The following is a 24,993-nucleotide window of genomic DNA, read 5'->3' as shown; positions in this document are numbered from 1 at the left end:
CGCGGAGCGGCTGGGCCCGTGAGCCATGGCCGCTGAGCCTGCGCGTCCGGAGCCTGTACCCCGCAATGGGAGAGGCCAAACAGTGAGAGAGGCCCACGTACCGCAAAAATAAATAAATAAATAAATAAAATAAAAATAAAATAATAAAATAAAAATATACGAATCGTGCATCTTCTGAATGCCTGACATGGGGCTAGGTAGAAGGAATTCATAAATTACCATACAGACCTTATCTGAAGGAGCTCTTAGTTTGATTAGAGAGACAGACACACAAATCGTGCGCTCAGCCGAAGCCACAGGGATGGGGTGAGATCTTTCAGGGAGAGTCATGTCTAATCTAAAATTTTCCTGCTGAGGTGATCTTGTTTAGTCGTCTAATTGACAGAAAACACCTGATAGCCATCTCATCCGCAGACATCTCTTCAAAAAGATAAAAACTTACTGAGTCAAGCTTTTGTCTTTTTTTTCCTCCTTATAAAATCTATTCCCTTCTTTACTCCTGAACCTTTGGTAATTTGGGTTTTTTTCCTCTGCGCCGTATTCTAACTTGCTACTACCTTTTTCAAACATAAAACTCACAAAATTAAATTCTTAAGAGCTCCAACGCTGGTGCGAATTATTGCAAACAACACTTGAGTACCTACTGAATGTAAACTAGTTTTCAGCTTTTGTATCTCTTAGGCAGGCTTGGCAACTTCTTCCGAGCCTAAAAATCTTTGGAAGGATTAATGATCATTGAGCCATGCATGCCCCATCTCTGGTGTGGTACACAGGGTGGCAGCGGCCTCTAAGAGTCATTCTTTAAGTTCTTGGTCCCTTGCTTAATGCTCTACCAGATTTATGGCTTGGGTCTCATGTCACAAAGAACCCCTTCATTTCTCTCCTTTCCACAGTCACTGGAAGTTATCTCTGGTGAGGCCACAACCTATACTGCATGAATCCAGTTCTGACATCTGAGGATTCTGAGGCTCAGGGGAGGGCAGGAACATACGATGCATGGGATGGCAGGTGTTTGAGGTCAGGGCACATGGGCACAGTGGTCCCCTTCACTTGGCTGCATTCTTCTAGTGTTCCTTCCAATCTGCTCTTGGATGGGGGAGACTGGCGGAGACTGGCGCTGACATTTCAGTGATTCCCAGATGTGACCCTAATGGTACCTGACGACTCACTCCAGCCTGAGTAGGCAGCAACTCATATTTCCATTTTACAATGAATTCATTAAAGCTCAGGGAGATGAAGCAACCTGCCGGAGGTCCCATGACTGTCAAAGAGAGCAAACTGCCATTATTCGGGACCAAATGAACTACAAATAATGGTAGGTTTCTAGCTCACATTTAGCTGATGGCTTGTTAAATGACCTATTTTCTGCTCTATCAGTGCCAAGTCAGGATTTCACAGTCTGTATCATGTGTTTTTTTGGTCAAATCGAGGTTCTTCTCACGACTGATTTGTAAGGATAATTTCCCTCCAATTCTACTAGTCGTAGGGATAAGCAATTCCCCCAAATTTAGTCTTGTGTGACTATAAAACAGATCTTGGTATTCTACAGTGACACCGCAAACACAAAGGAAACGAAGTTAAAGTAAGTCAACATTCATGGTGCAAGAAAAGGAGAGTATTAGGCAACCAACAATGAGTCAATGTCTTTTAAACTATATTCTGATGATGACGCAGGCTTTACTATTGTCATGACTGACCAGCAATGCCCAAAATAGAAGCAAAGCCTTTTTTGACTAATTGAGCACAAATAAAAGTTGCAAATAGTTTTTATTATGATAATACCTTACGATGGTGTCACCAAAGAACAAACATCTATCTTCTTAGTTGGAGCCCGTGATGCTTATTGAACGTTGACTAAGCACTTGTGCCCAGGGCCTTGGAGTTAAGTGTCCAAGCAACTGTGTGTCATGCTGTGGCCCTTTCCACTGCTCTGCTTTACAGCTAAGACATTGCTCTTTAGCAAAGGGAATTATATCAGCTGTACTGTCTGATTAAGATAATAATAGGACCACTATCCTACAGCTATATAGCGCTTGAAGAGCTACAAAACTGCCTTCATATGAGCAGAGGGTAAATTATGATTTCTGCTAAGGCAGTCCTCCAAAAATGTGACGCCAATGGCAAAATAATGAACTCATTTCCCAGTAGCTAAAATTCCGTGAGGAACAGAGCATGGTAATTCTCTTAGGTCAGTGCCCTGGTAAACACTACGTTCCTAAGATCTGCACTCAACACAAAATTTCTTAGTTTTCCCTCCTGTTAACAGAAGTGTCAGAAACAAGGTCATCCATAGGTTGCAAAATTGATAACTGCTTGAAAGACATCAGATGCAGAAAGCAGAGGAAACAGTATAAAGGAGAAGTTGAACTGACACAGTCCAGCTGAGCTTTGAAGTGGCATTCTGCAAACCCTCACTACAGTGAATACCCTACTAAGTGCGGCAGTATTAAACACAGAACACCAAGATGGGGAACTCCAGTCCTGGCCTCCAGAGACTCACAGGATAGTGAAAGAAAAACAAAGACCAAGGATTCTAGCTCATCATTCTCATATTGAAAGATCTTTGGTCCATTGATTCAGTGATTATGCCAGACACACTACATACACGATCTTATTTAATCCTAAAAACAACTCTAAAAGGTAGATGCTATTTTAGAGATGAAAAGAAAAAGAAGAAAGAAAACAAGTTACAGGGAGATAAAATACCAGGTCCAAGGTCACACGGTGGTGGAACTAGTATTTGAACATGGCTGTGTGATTCCAAAGCCTGGTATGCTTTTTCAAAAATACCTCACTGCCTTTCAGTTTGGGGAGAGGAGTCCATAGTAAGCACAAGTGGAGAGTAAAAACATAAGCCTTGCCATGAATCAATATATTTATGAATAAAACTATCTTTCCCTTAGAAACCACACTAGATTACACATTTATAGACTAATGAAATCCTATCGTTTGATACATTCGTGAAACAATCTCTCTTAATTGGCATGTTCGTAAAAGTGGTTTCCTGCTGTGAAAATCTGTTAAAATAAGGTATCCACAGGCACCTGGGCTTCATAAATCTTTTTGACTTTTCTTAAAAAAAAAAATCACAATTCATTTAATTTCTCACTGGAATCACACATCGAGTTTTACATGAAATAAGAAGAATGGATTTCTACTGAGTACTTCTTGCTTTAATCAAAGCCTGAATCAGACCCAAGACTCACCAGGCAAAGTGAAAAAAATGGACAGTCAGCAGGCATCTGTGTGTTTTCAATGGATAAGTGTCCATGACAACAGGAAAAAATGCCACAGTAGTGCAAGCAACACTGTTAGCAGGCTCAAAGAGATTAGGAATAGAATTAGCCTAGAGATCAATCCACCTCTTTCCTTTCCTTCTTAGAGATGAATCATTCTCAGCAGAATTAAGAAGCATTGCAGAAAAAAGGACCTGCCTCCGCATCACTTTTATACCTGTTCCTGAACTGATAGAGAGCTTGTGTGCTAAGTGCTGTCCATCTGGCACTTTTTAACAATCCTACACTTTACATATTTCCTTGTAATTCATAAGCAAATTATAAAGTTCCCAATAACCATAAGAATGGATGAAATGAAAATGTATGTTTATTTTCTAAAAATGAATACACAAAGGTATACCATTTTATCAAAATGTTTCCAATTACCTTAAGTATGTAACCCTGATTTCACTTAAATACAATTTTTTCATTCATTGGCCTTATTGAGGTATAACTGATGAATAAAACTGTAAGATATTTAAAGCATACATTGTGATGATTTGATATACGTGTACATTGTGAAGATTCCTCTCATCTAGTTAATTAACACATCTATCACCTCACATATTTTATATGTGTGTATATATATTTATATTTATTTTTTGGTGAGGACCTTTAAGTTCTATTGTTTTAGTAAAACTCAAATATACAATAGTGTTATAGTCACCATGTTACACATTAAATCCTCAGACTTTATACATCTTATAGATGAAAACTTTTAAAAATATAATTTATTGATGAAACAAATGAATTAATACCAAGAAACGATTTTCTCTTTAAATAGTTGTTCTTAGGTTTTGTTACACCCTTTGTAGTTACAACTGAGAAACAGCTGTATACTAGGAGGGCAATCATCATCATAAAAACAGGAAATATGAAAGCTGTAGCTGGTATATTTGGTTTTTTTTGGTTTTTTTGGGGTTTTTTTGCTGTACGCGGGCCTCCCACTGTTGTGGCCTCTTCCGTTGCGGAGCTCCGGATGCGCAGGCTCAGCGGCCATGGCTCACGGGCCCAGCCGCTCTGCGGCATGTGGGATCTTCCCGGACCGGGGCACGAACCCGTGTCCCCTGCATCGGCAGGCGGACTCTCAACCACTGCGCCACCAGGGAAGCCCTGTAGCTGGTAATATTTGAAACACCAAATTGTTAATAAGCACTTTTTTTATTCACAATATATGTGCTTTTATATTTTACTAATACATTTTGTTGTTAAATTGTTTTGACTGTATGTATAAAGGAAACAAAATTCTGAACATTGTATTTAGACCAATTGATTTATTTTTCTGTTGATTCACAGACAAGATTTTCTGTTTTTATAATAGACATAATATAGCATTGGAATTACTGAAATAGTGCTTTATTATTTTACTTTAAGTATACTCTAAGTTAGAGGTTCTTTGGTAATTCCATGATTAACCTGCCTCAGATGACATCTAAGGTGATCTGTTTGACACTAAAATCCACTCTTTATAAAATGGTATTATAGTTGGTGCATCTCCATTGATGGCCTGACATAACACACCCAAAGCATATACACAGCTTAAACTTTGATAAATTCTGTTGTATTCTTCATGTTGAAAATAAGTAGACAAATCACCTCACTTTAACATGTCATAAAATCACTCATTCATTTAACAATTACTTATTTTTCATTGAGGTATAGTTGACTTACAATGTTGTGTTAGTTTCAGGTGTACAGCAAAGTGATTGTCATATATATATATATATATATATATATATGCCTTTTCAGATTCTTTTCCCTTATGGGTTATTACAAAATATTGAGTGGAGTTCCCTGTGCTATACAGTAGGTCCTCGTTGGTTATCTATATTATATAGAGTAGTGTGTATATGTTAATCCCAAACTCCTAGTTTATCCCTCTCCCCTTTGGTAACCCTAAGTTTGTTTTCTGTGTCTCTGGGTCTACTTCTGTTTTGTATATAAGTTCATTTGGATCATTGTTTTTTAGATTCCACATATAAGTGGTATCATATGATATGTGTCTTTCTCTGTCCGGCTTACTTTACCTAGTATGATAATTGCTAGGTCCATCCATGTTGCTGCAAATGGCATTATTTCATCCTTTTTTTTTACCGCTGAGTAACAATTATTTATTGAACACCTACTATGTGCAAGGCACTGTTATGAGCCTTAGGAATACAGCAGTGAACAAAACATCCCCCACTCCCACCACACAAGTTTTTAAGTGAATGAAGGCCATGTTTACACGGATAAGTCATTAAAGGAAAATAAGGTTTTAAAAATACACTTTTAGCCTTATTTCTGCTTGAAGTCTACAAAATGAAGGAATTTCATCATTTTCCACTAAAGAAGAAGAATAAAAAACACAGAGTAACTAGAACTAGTGACTTCTAGCAGAAATCATGACCTGGCACGGGAGTGAAAGGAGCGACCTCCTTCCTACTGTGGAGATAAAATGTGGATATCTGAAAAACAGGTTTGATTTGGAGAAGTTCCTAGAGATCTGTGATTTTTAAGGGCACTTGAATAAGTTCTTTAGTGGCAGTGAGTTTTCATTACATTTCATTTCACTTCTAACTTTATGACTTTTCCTTATGAAATAAATATCCCACTAGCATTATTCTTATGGCCCACACCTTCGAAAAATGTCATTTTCATTTCAAGTTAACAAATAAAGATAGAAGAAATGATTTCCCTAAGATCAAAAGTTGGACAAGAGACGGAAAGGAGCTGGAGAGGCCAGGTTTCCAAGTGAATGATCTCAAGAGACAAGAGCAGCGCTGAGGAACCACCCCCAGCTAGACTGCGCATCTCTTTTTCAGCTTCTTGAAATTTTGAACAGAGATACAGAAAGCCAGGGCCCTGCAGATAGCATGTTAATTTTCGGCTGAACCCTGGAGGGGAAATTCCACAAACTGCTCCACTTCTTGGCTGTTAACCTCTTACTTCGTTTCTGGGAGACTTTCTTGGGATTCTTCCAATAAACAATCCTTTTTGCTTAAGTTGGTTTCTGTTATTTGTAACCAAAAGAACATTAATATTATAAGGTTATCAGGTTGGACACAAAGTTCGTTCGGGTTTTCCCATAACGTCTTACAGAAAAAACCCAGACGAACTTTTTGGCCAACCCAATATATCCCTTTTCACTGGTTCGTTTTGTATCCTTATTTGAATTCATTTCCTTTTTTCTAATTACCCTGCTAAAGACTTTCACTGTTCCCAACTGCCAATAAGATAAAATCAAATCTGCCAACATTCTGATATTCTCTGGATGGCTCTCCAATAAGCTTTCAAATCCAGGTCCAAGTGCACACATAGCCTGTTACCACTTCCATCCCTTGCTTCCAATTCTTCCTAAAACAAAATAATGGAAAAGACAGTGAACATAATTCTTAAAAAAATAAATTTATGTTTATTTTTGGCTGCCTTGGGTCTTTGTTGCTGTGTGCGGGCTTTTCTGTGGTTGCTGCGAGCGGGGGCTACTCTTCGTTGCGGTGCGCGGGCTTCTCATTGGGTGGCTTCTCTTGTTGCACAGCACGGGCTCTAGGTGCGCGGGCTTCAGTAGTTGCAGCATGCGGGCTTCAGTAGTTGTGGCACTTGGGCAGTGAACATAGTTTTAATGATATATGTTTGGCTTCAATGCTGGACCTGCTAATTATTAGATGTGGAAGTTCGCACAAGTTTTCTCACCTCTCTAAAACATAGTTACCCTTTAATAAAGTGAGGATAATCATATCTTGCTCCTAGAGTTATACTAAAGATGAAAAAGAATATATATATAAATAAGTAGCACAGGGTCTAGCATATAGAATGTTTTCCATAAATGACAGCCATTTTATTTCATTATGACTTAAATGTATATCTTTAACCTCAAGCCCTTTCTTGAGATTCAGAGCCACAGATTTAAGGGTCTCTATGACCTTTCCATGTAGACAGACCTCAAATTTCAAATTCAATCTATCCAAAAGAAAAATTAACATCTTCATTCCTTTCAATCTGGGTTCTCGTACATCCCTTACTTTGAAGAATGAAGGATACCATCAACCATCAGTCACCTAGCCACAAGTCTAATCATCTTAAAACTCTTTCTTCATCCCACTCGAACCCCACCCTGTAAAATTTACCCCCTTAACATCTCTCAAATCCGTCCTCTCCCCTTCTCCGGGTACAAAGATCTTCTATGCCTCTCACCAGGCTTCCAACAATAGCTTCCTATCTGATATGCTTGGCCTTTGCAGAGCTCACCAAATTTACCCTCCCAACAGCTAATGAAGATGTCTTTCTAAAACTCAAAGCAGATCAAGTTTAAGTCTATTAATAGCTCTCCATTGATTAGACAATAAAGATGTACTCTTTGGACTGTTACACATGTCCTTGACAATGTGGCCATGGCCTGGAGTTAATTCTCTCATTCTCTCATCACGCCTTGTTAGTGAACTCTGCTCCAATCACACCTACTTGCTTACAGTTTCTGGACCACAGCAGCCTGTTCCTGCTGGTCCATCTGAGTGGAACGTCCTTCCTTCAGCACCCTGGCAAGTGGCTATGCATCTTTCGAAGGTCATTTCCTTTATGAAGCCTCGGCAGATATAGCCCTCCCACACATTTGTGCTCCAACTGTAACCAGTTGCAAATGTAACCTTAAATACCTCCATCATAGCACCCACACTTGTATTTAATGTGTTTGTGTACCTATTATTCCAAACTGAAAGGGCAGAGCTGTGCCTTTTTCCTTTAGGGTCACTGATGATCAGCTCAGGTCTGGCCCATAACAGGCCCTTATTATATGCTCCCTGAATGAAGGTAACAAACAGAAAGAGACAGCTAAGGGAATTTAAAATTTGAATTTCAAGAATAAAAAGCAAAGTTCAGAGTATGTTTTGGAGTCTGAAGACATTCAGCATCTCACAGGACCCACAATAATACAGAATATCATAACTGTTCATAATTATGATTTCTACTAATTAAGAAGACATTCCATCATAGCTATTGAGAATACCCTATTGAAGGTAACCACGTGTGTGATGAAGCTGACATGTTATTCCAAAAGGGGCTGAGGCAAGCGTGCAGTTTTGTAAGATGGCTATTGCCCCTTAAATGACAATTTGAGAGACTTATAAATGTCTTCTGGTCTAAAGAATTTCAATGTGGTGCATTACTGGGCAACACCAGAAAACAGCTTACTAGTGTCTAGTAATCTGAGACCATCTCCTATATTATTAGGAAATTTGGGCAACTTTAGTGTTAAGTTGCATAACTTCCTTAATGGGTACTGAAAGTTTTAGAAGAAAACAAGAAGATAAAAATGAACTGGGGGAGGGCTTCCCTGGTGGCGCAGTGGTTGAGAGTCCACCTGCCAATGCAGGGGACACGGGTTCGTGCCCTGGTCCGGGAGGATCCCACATGCCGCGGAGCGGCTGGGCCGGTGAGCCATGGCCGCTGAGCCTGCGCGTCCGGAGCCTGTGCTCCGCAACGGGATAGGCCACAACAGTGAGAGGCCCGCGTACCGCCAAAAAAAAAAAAAAAAAAAAAAAGCACTGGGGGAAACTGTTTGATAGCTGATTAAAATAGAGAATTACTTCTTTAAAAAATGTTGATAAATATGCAATAATAAAACATTAAGAAAATATGCAAAGATGTGGTCAGAAACCAAAAAAAAAAAAAATCAGTATTTTTTGACATAAGGTGATTCAAGGAAGGGAAGTAAAGAGAACTAACAATTTAGAAGAAAATCTTACATTCCTGAATCAAATTATGTTGTAATATAAGACTCGGTGCTGAGAAAAACACTCTGCAAATTTCCAGAATGCATCCTAGATAACAGATCTTCTACATATTGTCACAGACCAGAATAAAATTGACATAATTTATCCATCAGTTTCAACCTACTCAGTCAAAAAATCTAAAGGAAATGAATGGCCATTTTAATAGACTTTAAGAGCACTATCCATTCTAAGTTTAATAAACAGTTAAAAAAAATTGTTTAGACTTCTCCAATTTAATTCCCTGGGAGCAAGACATAATTTTGCATTTAAGATCTCACTTCTGTTGAACTGGAATAATGGATGAAAGTGACAGGAGCCATGACTGATTAAGCAGAAGTAAATTTCTCCTTTTCAAGCTGCCGAAAAGGCAGGTACACGATATTACCTTTGTGAAATCTAGTGGAGGGTTGGGAAAGGAAGACGATGAATTTCAAGAAGCAGGCATTACTGGGATGTGTGAGAAACCAAATGATTGTATTTGGTGGGATTCCTAGAGGGATTCCTTAACCCTTCAGATCTTCTATGGCTTGTGATCTGCCACGCTCCAGATTTACGAAATTACCATCACTTCCAGAAGAAGTGGATTCTCAGCTGTAGGAAAGGCAGCTGAGTAAAAAAAGCACTAAGAGATTTAAATACCTAGAAGCTTGCTAGAAGCCAAGAAGGAATGAGATACTGATAAAGGTTAAACATCTGTCCATAGAAGGCCTTGACCCTCTATATTCATTGCTGAGCAAGAAAACATGTCAAAATACTCTTCACTTTACATCCCAAGATGTTTTAAGACCAGAGGGTAAGATTGGCCTCCCGAGCACTCAGCCAATGAACTGTAATACTTATGATTATCCTTTTAAAATAAAAAATAAAACGTTAAAACTTGCCTTCTAAAGCCAGGCTAGACTTCAGTTCCATAATTATCAGTTAAGGTAAAATCGAGTTTTCATCTGATTATTTAAGTTCTCATTACAAAACATTTTATTTATTTATTTATTTATCTATTTATTTTTCATTATTTTTGGCTGCATTGGGTCTTCGTTGTTGCATGTGGGCTTTCTCTAGTTGCAGCGAATGGGGGCTACTCTTCATTGTGGTGCACGGGCTTCTCACTGTGGTGGCTTCTCTTGTTGCAGAGCACGGGCTCTAGGTGCATGGGCTTCAGTAGTTGCAGCACACAGGCTCAGTAGTTGTGGTGCATGGGCTTAGTTGCTCCGTGGCATGTGGGATCTTCCTGGACCAGGGATTGAACCCGTGTCCCCTGCACTGGCAGGCTTGAACCCGTGTCCCCTGCACTGGCAGGCAGATTCTTAACCACTGTGCCACCAGGGAAGTCCCACAAAAGATTGACTAACCAGCTCATTTCCATATGCAGAATAATGCTTTGGTGAGTTTGAAATGTGGTATTTTTTTTTTACCTTTAGTGTTTAAATGCCGAATGCCGAAAAATAAAAGGGGAGGGGAGCTGAAATAAAATTTCCTGTTACATTTCGGCTCCACCTCTGCTTCTCACTTGACATGATGGTCAAAGATTTTATCATGTTAAACGTATACACAGAAACAACCCTGCCAAAATATGCGTCACATGGTGATAAATAATTCCAGTTGTTATAAAGAGTAACTGAATTTGATATGTAATGTGGGTCCAGTCCCCAAAGCATACAAAGTGGGAAATGAGAGACTGACGTTAAAGTTTTTTTGGCCTTTCTTCAAAACTACAGTGTTATTCATGACGCTATTTCCCAGCCTACGTGGAGGTGTTTCTATTTAATATATCGGAAGCACGATACTCAGGGACATGAATCTGAATGGAAGGAAAAAACGCTGAACCCCTAACTAAATGCAGCAGTCTCCCTACTTCAGAAGAGGCAAACACTGCCAGCAAAAACAACAAACTCAATTTCTGTTGAAACAAAAACGGCAGAGCGTGAAAGAGCAGCCTGCCATCAGACATTGGGAGTTTGATTTTCATCAATGGCAGGTGAAACAGCCCTCTCCTCCCACTTGTGTATGGGGAAAAAGAAAGGACAGACAATACTATCTGCATGCAAGCAGAAAGACAAACCTTGCCAGTCCACTTGCTCACTCCAGCATGAAATCCCCAGCAGCCTCTGACGCCCCTTTACGCACTATTTTTTTCCCTGAACCCATGTTATGCTCCTAGTTATTGTACATTTAGAGGGAAACACAGTTCTTTTTAAAAAGATTCCGCTGGTGTCACATCATATACGGGAAAAGTTTTCAACCAGAGGGCTTATGATTGATTTGTTTGGGGTCATGTGGAGGTGCAAGGAAAAGTCTGAAAGCAGCAGCATGCATTTTAAAAGTCCCCTCTGTGATGTCTGCACAAAAACGTGCCATGGGCACGTGGTACTTGTGCCAAAACAACAGTCACTAGTTGCTTTACAGCTATTTCCAATTCACCTGTTACAATGCTAAACAAGCTCCTGAAACTCTACCTTCAGTGAGAGATGAAACTCTTCACACAGAGATGAAATGAACAGTACAAATACACACTGTGGTAGGACTGAAGGGCAAGTTAGATGGAATAATGCAGATTGATAAAACAGAAAACATCCTCAGCTAGATGCGATCATTAATGATACCACAGAAGCACCAATGTGCCTTACAATTTTTATAGGCGTTTGTTCATTGGGCATAGTGTACTGACCAGAAGGATGCTGAGGGACTAGACGAACTCATCACTGAATAACGTCCATGACAAGGCCACATGCACATTCAGTGTCAAAAAGTAAACAACCAACAACAAAAAACCGTCTCAGCCGTATCCTGCAGAACTGTCCGCTGCTTTTAGAAACTTTCAATACAATGTAACCAAATGCAATGAATAATAATGACAGATGATGATAATCATTTTAATCGTTTGAATTACTAGACAGGAAATATTCACTCGCTTCTTCCCCCGCGATGGGCAGAATATTACTTTCCCATTCCATTGATGTTGGGCTTGAATCTGTGTCTTGCTTTGGCCACGGGGATGTTAGTAGACGTGACACAAGCCAGTGCTTGAAATGCGCTTCCACTGAGGGGCCTGCCTTCTTGGAGGATGCCATCACGGTGCAAAGGAACATGATCTGGCTACCACGGAGCGCAGGAGGATGAAGGGAATGTGGAGCAGATAGAAACTCAGTCTGCAGCTTGTATCCAAGCCCAGCCTGGAGCAGCTGAGCCTTCCCCAGTCCACAAATGCACGAGCAGGAATAATGATTGCTGTGCCTGCCACTGAGTTTTGCAGTGGTCTGTTGTGCAGCATTATTTTGGCAAGAGCTCACTAAGATAATAGTACTAATAATGATATGATTAACGTATCGTCATAAATAGTGTCTATATGTTAAATAATGGTATAGGGTGAAATAAAAACATAGAGATTTCATTACTGCTGATAGACTATAGTTAAAAGCCTCAATCAAATTGGACCTTCTTAGTTTTAACCCCCTCCAAGTTCATGTAAGTAGCTGCTGCCATTTCTTCAATACGATGTTTCAGCCTCAGCATCTCAGGCACTAAAGCAGTCACTTTCTATTCATTTGACTCTTAAAACAATTCCCGCAATGTAACTTTATTCCCCTTCTGATAAGGGAATCAAAACTCACAGAGGTTAAGTAACTTAGACCACAGAGCTAATAGGCTGCAGCTCTCGATTTCAGGTAGGTGCATCCTTAATACTTACCATATTTCAGTAAAGTTTTTTTCTATTTAAGAATGTTTAAAGGAGGAACAAGCTGACTCCACAGAGGAGATATAATGTCTTTTTCATTTCTGTTGCTCTGTAGGGACTCATCTGGCACTGAAATAGCTCTCCCATTCCCACCCCCAGATGGTCCACTTGACAAGGAGAGGCCTCTGGGGATGACTGAAAGCTCTCTTCTTGTAAAGGAGAAGTACAACCTAGAAAATTCCTAAGATAGACATAAGTTTTAGCTCAAGAGGGTACTTAAGTTTACTTCTTTTCATCTATGATCATTAAGTTAGCTCAGGCTTGATAAGGGCTACTTATACATACATACTAAGAACCGAAAAGAAAACAATTCTTTCAAACAATTTTCCTTGCCCATTTCTAAATCTTATGCATATTATTAAAAAACAGATAACTATGAATATTGTCCTATGGATGGGAGCTTTTAAAAGATTCTGAGGTAGCTTTGAAAAGATTCTGATGCAGAGAGTCAGCCTTTCTAAGCATTACACTAAATTATCATAAAATTCCTGTTTTATCAGATATATTTCCTAATATTTCAGGGTGGTCAGACTATTTCATAGTAGTGGAAACTAAAGGATAGCTAACATGACACTGGGTAAAGATCTTTCAAAACTTTAAGATGTAGGAAAACTAGATATTATGTTAGGAGTAAAAATGACCTTGCGAAGATACCAAATGCACTAAAAATAACACTTGCATAATTGATAGGATGACATTGTCTCTACAGTCAGTAATATCAGGCTTGCAACCCAAAATGTCTGCTCATCCTAAGAAATGAAGTCTATAAAGTAAACGGAGGTAATTGCATGTAAGATGACAGATTCTATGTCAGAATCATTCTAATACCTATCAGGAATGCTTGACTTTTAAAAATTAAGATTTTAGTGCTCAAGATTTTTAATAAAAAAAATAATTTAATCCTTTGCTGCAAATGAAATACTCAAAAATGCTTCCTACTAACTGTAGAATTGCCCTTCCCCTGGTACAAGATTCTTTATGACTACATTTCCTAGCACACAGTCTGTATCAGGCCTGCTAGGAATGCCTGTGTCTCTAGGAAAACAAACTGTATGAATCAATGTGGTAAATACTTACTGGTATATATTTTTCTATGGACTCACTATGTAATGATGATAATTATGTCATGACATTAATTTTAATTGGGAATAACTGTAAAATACACAAAAGGAGAGAATGCACAATGAACTCATACCAATCATCCAGAGTGGGCTATTATCAGAATTTTGCCGTATGTGTCTCTTCTGTCTCTTTTGTCGTCACTGCTTAAGTATTTTAAAGCAAATCCTTGATCCCATTGGTATCTGTCTCAAAAAATGTGAACACTTTCTTACAGAATCACAATGCCATGACAGCCCTAATACAATCAGTGATAACTGTTTGGCATCATGGAATAACCAGTCTACGAAGTTTAAAGCAAGTTTGTTTTCCCATCATAGTCTATTTCACAAGGAAAATTACTTGTATTTCCCAGCACTACAATACTTTTCCAAAAGGCACAATGAAGAAATGAAAAAGTAATTAGATAAGTCATAATTTCCATTTTCAATTTATAACACATGGAAAGTAATTTGTGTAAGGGATGTATGGCTAAGAGAAGACATGGTATCAATATGTATATCAAACTTGTAATTAAACAGACAAAGGGGGAGAAATCATTACTTGAATGTTAGTTTATATTTAGGCTGTAACAACAGCGAATGAAAAATTGCATTTAAACTTCTCAGAGTTCATTGTCATTAAAAAGCCTATGGAAGTGAACTCTGAAGAACATACTTTCTTAAGTTAATTTAAATAAAAAGCTTACATCATACTTAAGGGTTTGCTTCTCTATAGGGTCTTACTCATTTGTTTGGAAAGGGAGGGAAATTCCAAAAACTGTAGAGAGGTGGTTTCAAGTGATTAGATAGTGCCCTAACTTCAGTGTTGCAAATGCATCAAAAGAAAAGAAAAGGAAACCAGCATGGGAACAAAGCAGAAACTGACAAAGGACAGAAAGTGAAAATATCTGCATGGCCAGGTGTTCTGCAAGGGCTTCTGCTTGTTGGACACCAAGAAATAGATCGTTGAAACAATAAATGCTGAAGAGAGTGTGGAGAAAAAGGAGCCCTCCTACACTGTTGGTGGGAATGTAACTTGGTGCAGCCACTATGGAGAACAGTATGGAGGTTCCTTAAAACACTAAAAATAGAACTACCATATGATCCAGCAATCCCACTCCTGGGCATATATCTGGAGAAAACTCTAATTCAAAAAGATTCATGCACCTCAATGTTCACAGCAGTATTATTTACAACAGCCAAGACATGGAAGCAACTGAAGTGTCCATCGATAGATGACTGGATAAAGAAGATGTGGTACATATATACAATGGAATACTACTCAGTCATAAAAAAGAAGGAAATAATGTCATTTGCAGCAACATGGATGGACCTAGAGAGTATCATACTAAGTGAAGTAAGCCAGAGAAAGACAAACATCATATGATATCACTTATATGTGGAATCTAAAATATGATACAAATGAACTTATTTACAAAACAGAAATAGACTCACAGACATAGAAAACAAATTTATGGTCACCAAAGGGGAAAGGGGGTGGGGGAGGGATAAATTAGGAGTTTGGGATTAGCAGATACAAACTTCTAATATATATAACATAGATAAACAACAAGGTCCTACTGTATAGCACAGGGAACTATAGTCAATATCCTGTAATAAACCATAATGGAAAAGACAATGAAAAAGAATATATATATAGGTTAGATCATTGAAACTAGCTAACTTGTTTTTTGAACAAGAAAAGAAATCAATCTCTCTCCTCAGATCACTAAAATATTATATTTTGTGTGTTATGGGCTCAATTTTGTCCCTACCCCCCAAATTCATAAGTTGAAGCTCTAACCCTCAGTACCTTAGAATATAAGGAATTTAAAGAAGTAATGAAGGTAAAATGAAGTCACGTGGGCAGGTCCTAATCCAGTATGACTGGAGTTCTTATAAGTAGAGGCAATTGGGACACAGATAGGCACATACACTGAGAAAAGATCACGTGAGGACATGGTAGGAAGGCAGCCACCTGTAAGCCAAGGAGAGAGGCCTCAGCAGAAACTCAACCTGCCAACAACTTGATCTTGGACTTTTTAGCCTCCAGAACTGTGAGAAAGTAAGTTTCTGTTGTTTTAAGCCCCCCAGCCTGTGGTATTTTGTTATGACAACCCGAGCAAACGAATATACTATGTAATGCCGAAAACTCTAAAACTTAAGTCACTGACTTCATTCATAATCAGGCAAGTCAGTATTACTTTAATTTTTTAATAAGTATTAAACATTTTGTAAAGATAGTAATACGTATCATATCTCAAAGTGAACTATAATTCATTACAATTACCAAATATTCAGTCAGGAATCGAATTTCCCTGACTGTCCTGTATATACATACGTATGCATATATACATACACATTTGCATGGAGATGTGCTTGTTTCACATATAGACTTTATGTGTATTTGTATGTCTATTATACACCTGCACACACACATACACATTTGTTTGAATCAGATTCCGGTGAGACTGGCTCCTTTAATTTATAAGTTCTCCATCCCCTTTTTCCTTTTAAGTTTTTTGCTGTTGCTGAAGAAACCAGATCATTTGGGCTACAGCATTTCCCCACAATCTAGATCTTGGCTGATTGTAATTCTATAATGTCATGTAACATGATCCTCTGCCCTCTGTGTTTCTTACAAGCTGACAGATCTAGAAGCTCGATCAAATCCAGGCTTATTAATTATTTTTTTTGTCAGGTGACGCTAGTTCACAGATGATGTTGTGTATTCTTAGAAGAAGGAAACAACAGATTTTCTTTCTTTTAGTCACTGGTGATCATTGCCTAGAAACACTATTTTAATAAGAGATGCAAAATGGTGATGATTTCTGTAGTTCCTTCTTCATGTATTAGCTTCAATACTTCTATAAAAAGGAACTTACTCCCACCAACTATTCATATATAGGGCTACCATGAAATCAAGCATTATAGAAAAAAACAAGATAAATACTTTATTATTTCCCATTATTTAACAATTTTCAAATCAATGACCAAAATGGGTTCGTTTTTTTTCCACTGCAGTCATTAACCTTGTTCATGCCAAAGCTGACCCAACTTGGGGAAACTTTTTGATAAGACTAGTAATCGTTGATAGTTGTGTTGCTGTGTGGTGGGGCAACAAGATATTCCAGGTCATCCCATATACTTGTGGACAAAGAATGTCACCTGCCATATCAGTAAACAAAGGATGTTGTGGCCATCAAGCCATCAGCCCCTGCAGCCTCAGCTGTGCAACCTGAGGGGATTCAGGATGGAGAAAAACAGGATACTGGCCTTAGATAATCAAGGTGCAAATCAAAGAGATGATTTCATTGAGCCTAGATTCTTGCATCTTCCCATACATAGAAAAGCACTAAATTCATTAACTTGAGATGTCTGGTTTTCTTCAATTAACAGTAATCTTTTGATGTTCCGACTACTGGTTTTTGTTGCAAAATATCCTATATCCTGGCTTCTCCCTTACCTCTTTGGAACAGTCCCTCACAGCTATCTGAGAGGCTGACTCCCGGGCTTAAGTCCTCAGTATGTCCACTGAATAACACATAATTCTCAGCTAAGGTTGTGCATTTTTTTCAGTCGACACACTTCTTGCCATTCACCTGGAATCAGCCATTTCTTCCAAGAGGTTCCTTCTGGTGAATCTCAATGTGGACCCCAGGGGAACTCATGGCTACTGGAAGGATGTTCATTGTTTTCAGGTATTTTAAAGGACACATTTAAGAAATAAACATTTTAAAGATGAATTCATTTTGATACCTCTGACTTGATTCAGGGTATCAGGATTTTTACTCAGTCACACTAATCTTACATCTTCCTTCTCCCAGCCAAAAACATGGTCACTTACTTGCTTTACCCCACAATTACACACACAACAGTTGCCAAAACTAACACTGCTACCAAATATGATTGTGAGAACATTTAAAATTTCTTTGCCTCTTTTTTTAGATCTTAGAGTATAATCCACTGAGGATATACAGTCAAACTTCTGTGTCTTAGTATCATTTGAAATGATTTGTCTCTGACTGGTTAGACCAGAAACTAGATATACAGTGAGGTTTATTTATTTCATCTTTAATGGTTGTCTTCATTTTATTGATTTTGTTTTATACTTATGTAAAATATGGACACATTTTCAGAGTCAAATCCACAAAACACCCCCCTTAAATAAGCAGTAGCACTGTTTATTTAAGTACACTTTCCTGGGCAGTGCTGTTTTCACTTAACATTTTATCTAAGAGATCTCTCCACAGCAGTTTATAGATAGCCCGCATTCCTTTTATAGCCGCATAGTACTTGCTCCGATGGATGTACTATAATCTATTTAACCAGTACCCGACTCAGAGTCATTTGGTTTGTTCCTGTCTTTAAATTTTACAAACAGCTGCAATGAACAGCCTTATTTTTTGCAATAAACTTGTGAGATATTGAATCTTTATTCTAGCCACTTATGTCTCTTTTAACTTTAAAAAGTGGCTAACATTGTTTCAAAAGGAAGGGAATATAATGGAATAGGATAGACTCCTGGCAACTTTTCATGCACCTGTCCACTAAATGAAAGGATCTAGCGATGTTTCCAACAGGAACTATAGAACATTCAACTAACTGACGGCGATTTATAATCTAATAGACTCAACTTGAGTCAATAACAGAGTCTCAGTTTTGGGTGTCTTCATTATTTTTACAGCATACTATAGATGAAAACTTTTATAATTCCTAGGCGTTTTTAAAAAACATCTCCTGATACTGCCAATCAGGTAATCCACACTATATAGTTGAGAAATGCAAACAGGAACCACATTAACATGAAACCAGGCGGCCGTGTATATGAAAACTTTCCAAATTTTAATGGTACAACATTAAGGGAAAAAATGGAATGAAACATCACAAATTGTGAAATGCAAGTTTTATACAAGCCTAACAGGCTCCCAAATTGTTCAGACTATATTATAATATCATAGAAAAACAAGCAGGGCTTCAAAAAGCAGCTATTCCCTCTTAAGCCACTCATTTTAAGGGTATTTTCTAAAAAAATAAAAGCAGAGAGCTTTGTACAATTCTATTTATTTCATGAAAAAGGACTTGGACAAAAATCACACACCCCCAAATTATTATAGGGCGACAGCAACGTTGATATCGTTTTCTTGCATTTCGAATCTCAACCATTTTACTGGACATCTCATGACTACTATAACACAGTCACTGTCTGGTGTCAAAGAAAAAAAGAAAAGAAAAGTGGGCAGGGAGTCAAGAACCAGCAACAGAGGAAGAGTACACGGACCAAAGGCAGAAGAACACCCCATTGTTTGGGGGGATGGGAGGAGAAGCAGTCTTTCTCATCTGGAGGAAAAAGAAATGGGGACCCCTGGCAAGTTATTTATGGGGGCACACACCCAGCACAACAGCAGATCCCTCTCACCCGCCGTATGGAGCAGGAAAGCATCATTAACGCACCCTAATAAAAACTTTGCACAAGGGTTCCTTTCTCATCTGCATGCAAAACTAAATGTCAGCAGGAGGCCTATAGCTTCAGGAAGCCGTAAAGGGAAGCCTGAACCCAGTAATGATCTGTAGCGGGGTGTCTATGGAGACAAATTCCCCTGGCTGGGGCAGATCTGACAGCGGAACTGTGTATATGTAAAACTTCACATCATTTAAGATACACGTCCCTGGGATTTGTAGACAAAGTATCCTCTTTCATGCTTCAGAAAGCATTAATAGGCTTTTCTACATTTTTTTTTCCCCCTAAAGGAGCTTCCTATTATTACTGGTAACCATCTATATTCTCCAATCTTCAAAAATCACTAGCAGCACATTATACTACATACAACCAGCCCCAATTTATTCTATCATTAAGGCCAACTTAAGCAAAGGAAAAAGTAATACAATATTTATTGCCTGCCTGAGAGGTGTTAACAGCCAAAACAAGTTAAAATATATGCTGTCCTTCATTTATTTCTCCAGACGTGTCTGGATGAGAAACATCTGGAAATCTCTTAAAACTATAAATTCCTCAAAGCGGGAAAGGAGCAGGGAGAGGGAGAGTTTCTTTCTCCTGTCTCAAAAGGAGCCTCACCTCTGAATCTAGTATTTGTATGGAAGTGATCTCTGGGAATTAGAACAGTTTTCCCCATTCTTTTTCTTTTACGGGCTTCCGAAAGTAGAAATTTTTCCATGAAGTACCAGCCAGAGCTTATGGGGATATAGCAGAGTGTACTGAAGTAGAGAATAGGAGGAGAGGGAGAAAGGGGGAGGGAGAGAGAGAGAGAGAGAGACAGAGGGAGGGGGTGAGGAAGGGGGGAAGAAAAAAAGAGAAAGAAAGGACTGAAATAGAGACTAAAATAGAAAAACAGGGATGAACGTAACTAGCCACCCCTCCTAGTGTTCTGAACTTCCTGAAGAGCTCTCAGAAGAAAGAGACCTGAATCTCTCAAGGCTCCAGTAATTTTGGTGATTCATTTCTCTCATTTTAAGTAAATGTTCACCCCATTTTACATTCTGTACTTTTTTAAACAGGGCTTCAGGTTTCTGAATACATCTGGCTTGGTTTCCACATTCATTTATTCTTTTTCTTTTCTTCAAACCATTTACTAGAAATGTTTTCAGATTACAACCTGGCTTCTCGTCCCCGTGGAGGAGACTCTGGAATAAATCCCAACAAATCCCATCACTCAGGGCCTGCAAGTGAGGGGCCCTGAACTTCCAGCTTCCTTAGCTTCCTGATAAACCCGCCTCTGCTCTTTGCTACTCCCTCCGCTTGTCCTGTTCAAGAACCATGAATTTTCAGGTCCCTTCCTTCCCAGCAGCTGCCTACCATCATCAGATTTCTCAGACCCAAGCACGTCACAAATGGTGTTGTGCTACAACTCAAGTGCTGTGCTCGGTGGCCACTAAAAAGCTATAAATTACTGTGGCCACCCTCGTTTGTAGCTCATTTCAACATGCCTCAGTCCCTCTTATAAAGGGAGCTCTTGGGAGGAGAGTCAGAAACTCAGTCATCAAGGGGTTTATCTCCCATTGACACTTCACTGTTCAGAGAGGTAATAAGATATAAGCCAAGATCCAAACCAGGGCCCCAATTCTATTTGGCATCACAATTGATAATCTATGCAACGTAACACCCAGATATCAGGATGCAGGTAACAGGCTGATTAAGGAGTCTCCAAAACAATGCTTTAATTGCAGAAGACGTATTACTCAAAAAGGCACTCAAATTGTACGTTAAGAAGAATCCCTCCCAGAGCAAACGTAATAGAGAAATCTTCTGAAAGGACTGCTATTTTCAACTATAAAATGCTTCCATCTCCTAATATGGAAGAGGGATTACTGTTCTACATTCTCAGACGCTGGCTCAAGTGCGAAGAATGCTGGCTACGCTGATAATCCCGTTATTGTCAACCTCCAAAGAAATCCATGGTCACTTGCTATAGAATTGGTTCCTTGTTTTCCCAGAGTGCTGACATGATAAGAGATATTACATCAACATCTTCTCCACGGCAGTCATTGTCATCGTCATCGTCATCGTCATCATCATCATCATCATCGTGTCCAATTCTACAATATTAAATTCTGCAGGAGACCATAAGCAAGGGTATCTTAGAGGAAGACCTAGTCAGTGCCCTGGGTAACGAGGTGATTAATGACTCAGAAAAGCAGGACAACCATCGGCATTCATTTCTTGTAGGAACCCCAGACTTGAATGCTGGGGGTTTGAAAAAGATCGCAAAATTAAATTTCACTCTCCCTAGGCCCTGATGATTATTCCTTAAGATACATAGTAAATCTGAGGAAGAAGGCATCTTGGGGCTTTCTGGTTAAAGTGGGGGTGGGAGGTGATAGGGTTTGGGGCTACATCCCCCCACTTTCCCTATTTGTTCATCAAATATCTGAGAGCCTGCTAGTTTCAAGATCTGCGTGTCAATTTCTGCCACAACCCTCTATGATAACTGTTTGAAGGGTACTTAATCACCGTCTTTAAAAGAATTATTCTTAAATTCAAAATGTTTATCTGAAAAGCTAGAACTCAAATGGATTGAACTGGACGGCTTATTTCAACTGCACACAGGAAAAAGAAAAGACTTAGCCAAAGCAGATAATTACGAAATGTAAAATAATTTTATTTTCAAAACCAGTTACAGATGAACTTCAAAACTGCAGATAATTCATGAAGAGAAACACTGCTTTTACATGATTGAAAGTAAAACTTGGATTCCTAATCAGAGTATTTTTAGAGTTGAAGGTTGCCACCTTTAGAGCGAGAGTTCGAACAAAGGTTCTTATGTTTAATGCATCAACAGTTTTCAGAATAATTCTTGATAGCGGTGCATGGGATTGTATTGACAACCCCCTTTTCCAAATAGACCCCTTTCACTTTTCAAAGGCTAAACTCTCCTTTTCTTACTGCCTATCAAACAGACAAGCATGTAATTAAAACCGTTTTACTAATTCTCTTTTCAGTTTAGGTGCCACTGAAAGGCTGGTACTACTCTACTGTTTGAATAATGATTTCTATTATAGTCAAGTTGAATCTGAATGGTGCAAAGGATAAGTTTTACCACTGGATCAGATGGAAAAAAAAATTTTAACCTGTAAGTTACAAAAAAATGTGTATTGTCAGAATCTGAAATCCACAGTATGAGCACATTGAACATTCCAGAGACTCAACTCTTGCAGCATTTGTATACATGCTCCTCCAACCTGAAAGAAGTGACAAAGCCCCAAAATGGAAAAGCCCAAAGTAAATTTCAAGTAACACTTGAAATAAAAGCCCTAAAACAAAAGCATCATAGAAATTTAGTTTTCTACCTGAATCTTTCTTCTCATAAACAAACAAACCTACAAAAACAAAACCTCATAAGCTGGAAGGGAAAACAAACTCTATAAATGTACTAACAAAGAGATTGCATGGATTTATATACTTCATGGTAACGGCAATAACTAGAAATTTATTTTAAAAATTCACAGAATCTGAAAGCAAATATTGGTAAAACCATATTGAATATGCAGTATATGTATTCCTGTGTTTGTGTTTTTGGTTTTGTTTGTTCTTTGTTTATTTCCAGCGACACTGACTAATTTTTTCATACCTTTATTGAGATATAATTCACATATTATACAATTTACCCATTTAAAGTATACAATTCAACGGCATTTAGTATATTCACAGAGTTGTACTTCCATTACCACAATTTTTTTAATCCAAAGAGAAACTCTGCCCCTCTTAGCTATCACCTCCCTTACCAGCCCCCATCTCAACTCCCTACTCCCGAACCCTAGGCACCCACTGATCTACTCTCTGCCTCTATAGAGCTACTTTTTTTTTTTTTTTCTAGTACGCGGGCCTCCCACTGCTGTGCCCTCTCCCGTTGCGGAGCACAGGCTCCGGACGCGCAGGCTCAGCGGCCATGGCTCACGGGCCCAGCCGCTCCGCGGCATGTGGGATCTTCCCGGACCCGGGCACGAACCCGTGTCCCCTGCATCGGCAGGCGGACTCTCAACCACTGCGCCACCAGGGAAGCCGGATCTACCTATTTTTTAGATATACATGGAACATATGGCCCTTCCTGACTGGCTTCTTTCACTTAGTATAATGTTCTCAAGATTCATCCAGGTTGTAGAATGTAACAGAACCTCATTTCGTTTTATGGATGAAAAATATTATTTTAGACAGCTATGCGCCATATTTTATGTACCCATTCATCAGCTGATGGACATTTGGGTTACTTCCAATTAACTACTTTTAAAAATAGTAACTCTTATCTAGTTTTACTTTCTTGACTAAATATACTCATCCTATCAAGCTCTACAAAGCATCCTCTCCGCAAAGTAAAATAATTTACTTACCGTTCAAGATTATGGTCAAAAGTACTAAATGTCCCTGAGAGTCCAGTTGTAAGAGTTAAAAGCAAGGCTCACCACCTTATATGGGCCTCAATTTTCTCACTTATGAAATGATGGATTGTCTAGTTATGGTGAAATAAAAATTATTTCTGAGTTTCAAGTATAAGGAATCTAGAAATTTAGGATGAAATCTAGGATTTCATTGGCTAAATCCATCCAGAAACAGAGGGCAAAGGAGCCCAATGGTGTAGCCCATACAGGCCAGCCTCCTGGGGCAGAGAGCCGACCTAGAGGAACAAAGAAAAGATTCCTGGTCCCCAAGCACTTCACACAGTGTTTCAAATTTTGAAAGCTAAGAGCAAAAGAGGAAAAAAAAATATATCAGAGTTGCTTGCTTTAAATTGTCAACATTATGAGCAAGTATGCTGGTTATTTATAAACACAAAGAATGTTCCAGAGAGTCCAAATGATACGCAGTCAGTGTGCATTTCTGAAGCACCAAGTAAGCGAAATTAACAAACACGCACACACATAAACACTCATAATGTCACTATCAAGACCACTTTGAACAATCTGAGAAGGAACCCTCAGATAAATGTTCTTAACCAGCACAAAACTTATCAACAAATTAAAAATAAACCGAATTTACTCATACAGCCGATAATGCAGACACTTGGTATTAAAAGCAGAAGTGTCAACAGCATGACCAAAATAGCTTCAGTAAGCCTTGTGGCAAGGTTATGACACCTAATGTTCATACATGAAGATAATGACATTAGCCACTATCACTCAGTAGCAGCAGCTGTAAGACTAAACTTGGTCTTAAAAAGGCTGACAAGAAATGCCCTCCAGCTAAAGAAGAGCTGTAGAGCCAACTCATCATGGTGAACTAGATCCTGGGCTGTTCCATTAACTAGTGACTAATTGGACACAACCTGATAGGCACCATGCTATCAATAGTGAAAAGCTATTCAATCCGAAATCTGTTTAATAACATGAGAAACTGAGGTTAAATAAGAAAAGGACAAGTCATTCCCTACCATATAATAAACCATCTTTATTCTCTCTCTCTCTCTCTCTCTCTCTCTCTCTCTCTCTTTCTCTCGCTATTTTTGGAGAACAGTCATGTATCACTCAAGGAGCATATTCCTGGATTCTCCCTTAACCAAGACTATGCCTGGTAAATGACTGAGCTGTTTCTGTTTACCATATGAAATAGAACCACCATGAAAACTCATTCAGCTCAACCATTTTGAAATTGTAGTAACCTTGACACGTTTTTTACTTGGGGAGATGCA

General features: G+C 38.8%; 1 protein-coding gene across 1 annotated transcript in view; it reads right to left on the bottom strand.

The window, feature by feature from the left end:
• Positions 1 to 24,993, bottom strand: part of CDH2 (cadherin 2) — a 215,623-nt gene that overhangs the window by 82,335 nt on the left and 108,295 nt on the right. The gene's annotated exons all lie outside the window — the stretch shown is intronic.

Source organism: Orcinus orca, chromosome 15 (assembly GCF_937001465.1).
Source record: "Orcinus orca chromosome 15, mOrcOrc1.1, whole genome shotgun sequence".
NCBI classification, from domain to species: domain Eukaryota; kingdom Metazoa; phylum Chordata; class Mammalia; order Artiodactyla; family Delphinidae; genus Orcinus; species Orcinus orca.
The sequence above is the reverse complement of the archived record's forward strand: the minus strand, read 5'-3'. Positions and strand labels throughout refer to the sequence as shown.